This window comes from Gymnoscopelus braueri (genome assembly GCF_963280865.1).
Source record: "Gymnoscopelus braueri genome assembly, chromosome: 5".
Classification (NCBI taxonomy): domain Eukaryota; kingdom Metazoa; phylum Chordata; class Actinopteri; order Myctophiformes; family Myctophidae; genus Gymnoscopelus; species Gymnoscopelus braueri.
The window spans coordinates 2,773,254-2,781,286 of NC_137606.1; positions in this window are offsets into that span (position 1 = coordinate 2,773,254).

Consider the following 8,033-nt stretch of genomic DNA (forward strand, 5'->3'; position numbering starts at 1 on the left):
CTTTGATCTGAACAAACCTTGTTAATTGCATTGTGTGAACAGAAGTTGGCTGCTGTGTGTCTATAACTTGGCTCAAGCTGCACAGTCAAACTGAACCAAATGGCCCCTTATGGCTCCATTTGTGCACTCTGCTGAGTTAAATTAATAATAAGGATTTTTTTTTAAGGAGACCATTACAGCTGTGATGAATCGGGTTTGTGAGAGGCTCTTGTCTGAATTAACATGTCTGGCTGTATGTCACTATGCCTGAGTAATGGACCACTTCCCACTGTTCAGATCAACTACCAACTGACTGCTCATATTAAAAGGACAGATATCTTAACTGAAAGGTTAAAGGGGAACTTCGCCGATTTTGCTGCCCATAGCGTCAAATGACGTTTTCCGCGGGTTCTCACCTATGTCCGCACTACATGGTGTCTCAGTGAGACCAACCCCACACACACCCCAAGGGGTGTCTCCCAAAGAGTGGGATCAGCCTTCTTTCTCCCTGCTCGCGTCGGTAAACACTCCGTGGGAGGAATACTAACACAACAGATATTTATTTGAACCATAAAACACAGAAGAGCAGCTCCACCGCAGAGGAATTCAACAGGCTGTATGCTGAAATCATGCTGGACACAGCTTGGATTAATTACTTTATAGAGTAAGTAATGATTGCTGTAAACGTTATGCCAATTTGACATAATAATCCAAGTGTAATTGTACTTGATTGCTTTAATGTTAGAGATTAATAAAGTTAGGGTAGTAGTATACAATGTGTAGTTGACTTCTGATAGACGCATGCACGCAGAGCAGTGTTGTTTACATTGTCGTTCCATAGCTAGCCAAATGCAAAGCTAAACCACTTGTGTGACAAGCCAAATTTATGCTTTGTCTCTTGTCAGATTTCAAATATAAAGTGCTTATGCCATGGCCACGGATGTTACAATTTGAATCGGCTGGGTGCAAGTACCCGTATCTTCCGTATTGTTTAAATAAAAGCATTTTAATCTGATCGGTGGTCATTTTCTCATAAACCTCCCAACCGATCGCATAAGGGTCGCATAATAAATGGCCACTGATCGGATTAAAATGCTTTTTTATTAAACAATACGGAAGATACTGGTACTTAGACCCACCCGATTCAAATTGTAACATCCGTGGTCATGGGATAAGCAAGAAATGGAGTAACGTTCGGCTGATGAAGACCCCTGGGACTCGCCTTTTGAGATACAACCATATTCTTTTTCTAAATAAAACGATTACATTTACACCCTGCTTGCTCTACTCATTGATCACGGTACATTCTACATTGTATAAGCATTCATAATGACAAAATGTGAACCCCAATTCTATAAGGGTTCTTTTGAACTGTTTCATGATAGGAGATGGTCTTTCATTTGGCAGAATGGTACATAATTGCATTACAGATATAATAGTGAGAAACTCTTGTAAATTCTGTTAGTATTTACTTCTACATGTAATCATAATTTTTCTGGGGACCCCAGCACATTGGATTCAACTTTACTGGTCTTAGATACAATAGGCTATAGTAAAACCTAATATTATCCATATACACCAATTGAAAGCATGAAACGGTCTCATTTGAAAAAAGAGAAAAAAAACGATTAGGCTGTGTGTATGACAAGAGTATTTGAACATTAGCATGTCATTCTAAAGTAATGCCCATGTTTTCTATAAGTTTAGTCCAAAGAATATAACTGGAAATGACAGTGAAACATTATGCTCTCAGAAATAAGGAGTCACACATGACATGAGTATGAAACGTTTTGTTTTATTATTATATTGTTGAGTACTATGCTGCATCTCCATGGATGTCCCGACTCCCAAGTAGAAGATGGACGTCACGTCACCAGCACCGGACTGTCTACATGGTGGGATGGAATGTAGAAAAAAAATTGATGCACGTGCGCGCGCGCACACAGACACACACGTTTAGTGTTACTATGCTAATTTATACATGATATATTTAGTTTACTATAAGATACAATCAAATCAATACAGAACACAATACAACAGCAGCCAAGACTAATAGTTTCACCTTGGCTTGCTGGCGCAACAAAGACACGGTGATGATGGGACTGACATCCTGGTATAGATATAGCAAACTTGCAATGGGTATTTCACGTGATCCAAGAAAGAACATGGCTTCGATGTCGTGTTTTGTGATCCTAAGGTAGACAAAAAAGTCGGAAAAGTTGGAAAGTAACATTCAGTGTTGCCAGATCTTGTGAGAGAAATAAGCAACCAGGTATATGAAAACAAGCCCAAAAGAAAATACCTGTGCCAAGAGCACTTGAAACCTAGACATGGGTTATTTGAAAATTGCCGATCTACAAGCTCACAACGCGTAACGATGTGACGCAGTGTGAGCTTGTAGATCTGCTATTTTCCAAAAAATCTTGAGGGGGAAAAAGTGCAAAATGTGGAATATTTTTAAAACATTTTAACAACACATTTTTGGTAGGGTCTCCCTGGCAAATATGTTGGCGCGCAGTGCACAGATGAGGGTCCGTGGAAAAGTACATGAACATGTTTGAGAACCACTGGTTTAAACAACAATCAAAACATTTGGAAACGAGCCCAAATATCAACTACATTTTAGAAACCAGCCGCTTATAATAAGCAGACATGGCAACACTGGCCAATGCAATGTGCTGTATGTGTTTGTTGATGTTGTTGTAGTGAGAACTGGGAGGGGAAAGTTACAACGTAGACCACGCCCCCACGCAGCCTCCTCCCCACAAGGAAGTGCAGTGCCCCAAAGCATTGTGGTCATTGTAGTAATGCAGCCAAACCCCAGTCATCCAGTCAAAGTCAAGACTTCTATATTTTTCTGGCCATAGGGTGCAAATTTGAAATTTTGCTACTGTTATCTACTATATTATAATAGATCATTAATATATATATGATTAACATTGAGTGACTGCAAGTTCTTCCAGGGGTGTAATGCTCCTTTAATGTTTGACTATTACAACTAATCAACAACAAAATGAGTAGTCAACATCAAATATCAACACCACCATTGGTCTTGACATCCCTTTTTGCTGTATTTACAAAAATCCCACCAACCATTTTGTTTTGTGAGAACTTGCACGACATCATTTTAAACCCTCACTAAAACCCTCACTAAAACAACGCCTAAGCCTATCCTCAAGAAACACTATGTGTAAACCCAAGAATGCCAAATCATGATCACCTCAGCACATCGTCGGGGACAGGGATCGAACCAGTGACCTCCAGACTCATGGGCTGCCTTTCTTCTCATTGAGCTATAGATATGATAACCCTGGTAGTGTCTGTTGATATATATAAGTCTTTCCGTCCCTGATGGACCAGGCCTCTGTTTTGCTGACTACTCTAGATCACTGGTTCCCTAACCATCTACCGAAATTGTACGTCTCCTCGGAACAGAAACCAATGAAAGTAGCTGATCTACATGATGATGAGAGAGACAGAGAGGCAGAGAGAGAGAGAGAGAGAAAGAGAGAGAGAGAGAGAGAGAGAGAGAGAGAGAGAGAGAGAGAGAGAGAGAGAGAGAGAGAGAGTAAGAGAGAGAGACGGAATAGATTGAAGAGAAAGAGAGAGAGAGAGACGGAATAGATTGAAGAGAAAGAGAGAGAGAGAAACGGAATAGATTGAAGAGAGAGAGCGAGAGCGAGAGAGCCATGGAAACGGAATAGATTGAAGAGAGAGAGCCATGGAAACGGAATAGATTGAAGAGAGAGAGAGAGAGAGACATGGAATCGGAATAGATTGAAGAGAGAGAGAGAGAGAGACATGGATGCGGAATAGATTGAAGAGAGAGAGAGATGGAAGCAGAATGGATTGATTGGACATCTCAACCTATTGCCATTAACAGGAATCGAACCATCAACCTTCAAATTGACAGGCTGCAACACTACCTATAGTGCTATAGCTTTATCAAGGCTGAGGTTGTCTGTTGAAGATAAAAGTGAACCAGTGAAAGCAGCCGATCTACAAGCTCAGAAAGAACGTTGCTATCTGAAAGGTTTTGAGATTGTAGATCGGCTATTTTCAGAATGAAGTATGTCATACATACTTCATACCCTCTCAAATAAGCATTTCAGGTTATCTTTATCAATTGCATATGTATTAATTGACACAATTACTGGTAGTGTCTGTTGATATTTATAAGTATTTCCGTCCATTATGAACCAAGCCTCTGTGTCCCGAACTACTCTAGATCACTGGTTCACAAACCATTTACCAATAAAGGCATTTTTGTGTCTCCTCGGAACGAAAACTAGTGAAAGTAGCCGATCTACAAGCTCACAAAACGTTGCTATCTGAAAAGTTGTGAGATTGTAGATCGGCTATTTTCACAATGAAGTTTGTCAACCATTGCAAAAACATACTCTCTCCAAGAAGCATTTCATGTTACCTTTAACAGTTGCACATGCATTAATTGAGAGAGAGAGACATGGAAACATAATAGATTGAAGAGAGAGAGAGATGGAAGCAGAATGGATTGATTGGACATCTCAACCTATTGCCATTAACAGGAATCGAACCCTCAACCTTCGGATTGAATGGCTGCAACACTACCTATAGTGCTATAGCTTTGACCAGGCTGAGGTTGTCTGTTGAAGATAAAACTGAACCAGTGAAAGCAGCCGATCTACAAGCTCAGAAACACGTTGCGATCTGAAAAGTTTTGAGATTGTAGATCGGCTATTTTCAGAATGAAGTATGTCATACATTGCAAAAACATACCTTCTCAGATAAGCATTTCATGTTATCTTTATCAATTGCATATGTATTCATTAATACAGTCTTGTTGTTTGCAATGCACTTTAAATGAAGTCTCCACCAAGTGAGGCTTGAACCGGCAACCTTGATGTTGTGAAACATTCACTTAAGCGGGAAGCCATTGGACCAACAGACCTGATCCAGTGAAAACGGAGGTCATACAGATGATACCATTTCACGCAAATAACTGAAAAATCCTGGGTTTAAGTGTTTTTCAAACTGCTCAAAATTGCGGACAATCTAAGGGCGGAGAGAGAGACATGGAAACGGAATAGATTGAAGAGAGAGAGACATGGAAACAATAGATTGAAGAGAGAGAAAGATGGAAGCAGAATGGATTGATTGGACGTGTCAACCTATTGCCATTAACAGGAATCGAACTCTCAACCTTTGGATTGACAGGCTGCAACACTACCTATAGTGCTAAAGCTTTGTCTAAGCTGACGTTATCTGTTGAAGATAAAAGTGAACCAGTGAAAGCAGCCGATCTACAAGCTCAGAAACACGTTGCTATCTGAAAAGTTTTGAGATTGTAGATCAGCTATTTTCAGAATGAAGTATGTCATACATTGCAAAAACATACTGATAGGTTCTTGATCGTAATCTTAAACCCCCTTGCTGTTAATCACACACAGATGAAGAATACACGTGACACACGAGATCTCTTTTACTCGTACGAGGATTGTAAACGACCATGTATCTCACTGGACACGATCCCAACTTACAATGGCGCATCCTCCCCTCTGCCAAGCACTTTATTATCAAAAGACAGGAGAAAGGAGGAGACAGTGGAGTGGAATTCTACTAGCTGATAAGGACTGTCAGACATATTACACATTGGATTAATACATTGCAGGAATTCCATTAAATGAATACAAATCAAAGAAAGAACTTATATACACACATTATAATATATATCTCTGTACACAGATATTATAAACTGGTCCTAACATTCCCTCCTGTTGTTCATTTAATTAATACTTCTGAACATCAATCACATTTTTCTTGCCTTCACATTTCAAAATGAACATCATAACAGGATTTTTATTAATCAACCCAACAACTCAAACATTTGCCTCTTCGCTTCCAGTGGCCTTGGGACTAACATTCTATGTCACTCTCAAATAGGGCTTGTAAAGGAATACACACTCTCGTGTGGAGTGGAGCACTTGGTACAAATCTCGTCATCAGTCTGAGACAACGCCGCATGTCTGCACGACCTTTTCATTGACCATACACTAATGGTCTTGCTTTGCGTCACTAACATTCTTGGCATTAATGTCATCTGAAATAAAAAAACACCACATGTCCTTTTTATCAGAAACGCAGACCCCTCCACTCGCAGCAGTCAAAAGGTCAAGAGTCCATCTATTCTGGACGGCCATTAACGACGCTGACTCAAACTCACGGTTTTGGGCCTCTTCATGGTCATTGTAGCATTGAGGAACAGGCTACGTCTATAGTTAATTGTCTCTACACGTAACATAAGCTTTCCCACTCCAAGATGGGGAAAGAGAGACAAACCAACCTTATTGGCACGGGATTACCAGTGAGATTGTATTTTTCTTACAACCTCCAATTCTTAGTTGATCTAAACAAACACGGGGGAGTCAGCATTAATGTCTGTTGACAATTGTGTTCGTTGATCTGACCCTTCTTCACAGAGCCAGCGTGGACATAACAAAGATTAGGCTTCCGAGTGACATACAGGCTTAACAGTGCTATTTAGGGCGTATTTCAACTGATGGTACGGTTTACACGGCAAATAGCTGCTGTTAGTTCAAAGTCATTTTCTCCCAAGGCTCACCAGCGATATTGGATTTCGAGGCATGTCACTTCTCATGACCAGTTGTGTGAAGCAGATATTTATATGTGTGCAAACATAAACATTCACATTTTAGTCTTAGCGATTTGATTAGCGTAAAAATATACCTATATATATTTAGATTTAGACGGTGAGAAACATTTTCGTCAACACTCCTCGATTTACGAGTAACTTTAATAATACAAATATATAATACACTCATAGAAATTAAAAAAAACTAAGTGTAATAGGAATGGGGAAGGGGATTATTCTAATGGGAGTCTTCTCCAGGTTTGGGTCTGACCGTAGCGCTATCAGCTCGGCCCCACCCGCTGCTGGCTTTAGCACTCCTATTACTTAAATGTCTGATAATGTTCGAACCAATTTACAGTGGCCTTTTGTGGATCCAAATAACCCGTTTCACAGCAATTGTGTTGGTGACCAGGACTCGGAACGGACCCTCTCAGCGCAGAGTTGGTCCTGGTCCTTTCGCTTGATGATCTTTATCACGGCATGCAGATCACCAGTGCTTCAGTCCCTGTAGGGAGAGAGAAAAGACTAGACAGATAATTTGCACTTTGGACTTTATTCGCTTTTAAATAAAGTAAACTTCCAGTTTCCAGTATGGACTATTTTCATGTATGGCTCCACTAATGTGATGCATTATGGCTATGGCCGTTTTGACACATCTGTACTTCAATCTAGTTTTACAGTATCATCACTTTTCAAGAAGTGGAAATAATAGTCTTACATATGGCCTTTCGTTACCTTTTCATTGTCTAAAAACATGTACAAAACTGTTTAGCATAATTTTGAAAATTATAAGTGTGAAAATGCTGCTTAATTATATATTATATGTGTACCATCCCTCCTGTTTGAGATATGACCTATGGTCATGACTCAACTTCAGATCCTAAGTGTGAAATGGTCTGTGTCACTGGTGGCAGACATAACAAATAAACTCCCAATGTGAAGCGCGACTAGGTTCCTTTTTATCTTATCTACATAAGCGTTTCCCAGGCGTAAAAGTGCCTCTGCTAGTCTACTGTGCAGCAAAAAATAAACAAAGTAGAAAATGCATCGTGGCTATTATTGTAGAGTCAGACATTTAACATCGATGCCCTTAGCGGCCTTGGGGTTCAAAAATACCACAACGAACTTTAGTGAGATGAGGTTGAGTACATATCAAAAATTTACACAGGTTCCAGGTCTTAATGGGTTAAGAGACATTTGGAGTAAAACCTAGAGGCCTTTACTTAGCACCTTACTCTTTCAACAAGACATAAATCATTTAAAAAAACTTCTTTAACTTCAGCAGTTTGGATAAAGGACTTAGTATAATCAGGAAGGGCCAACACAGAGACCAAAATGTGCATCATCTGTCTTAACTTAACAAAAACGTCTGCTGCCAACGCAATTCAAACTATATGGGGCATACTGCAAGGAGCTCTCTCTT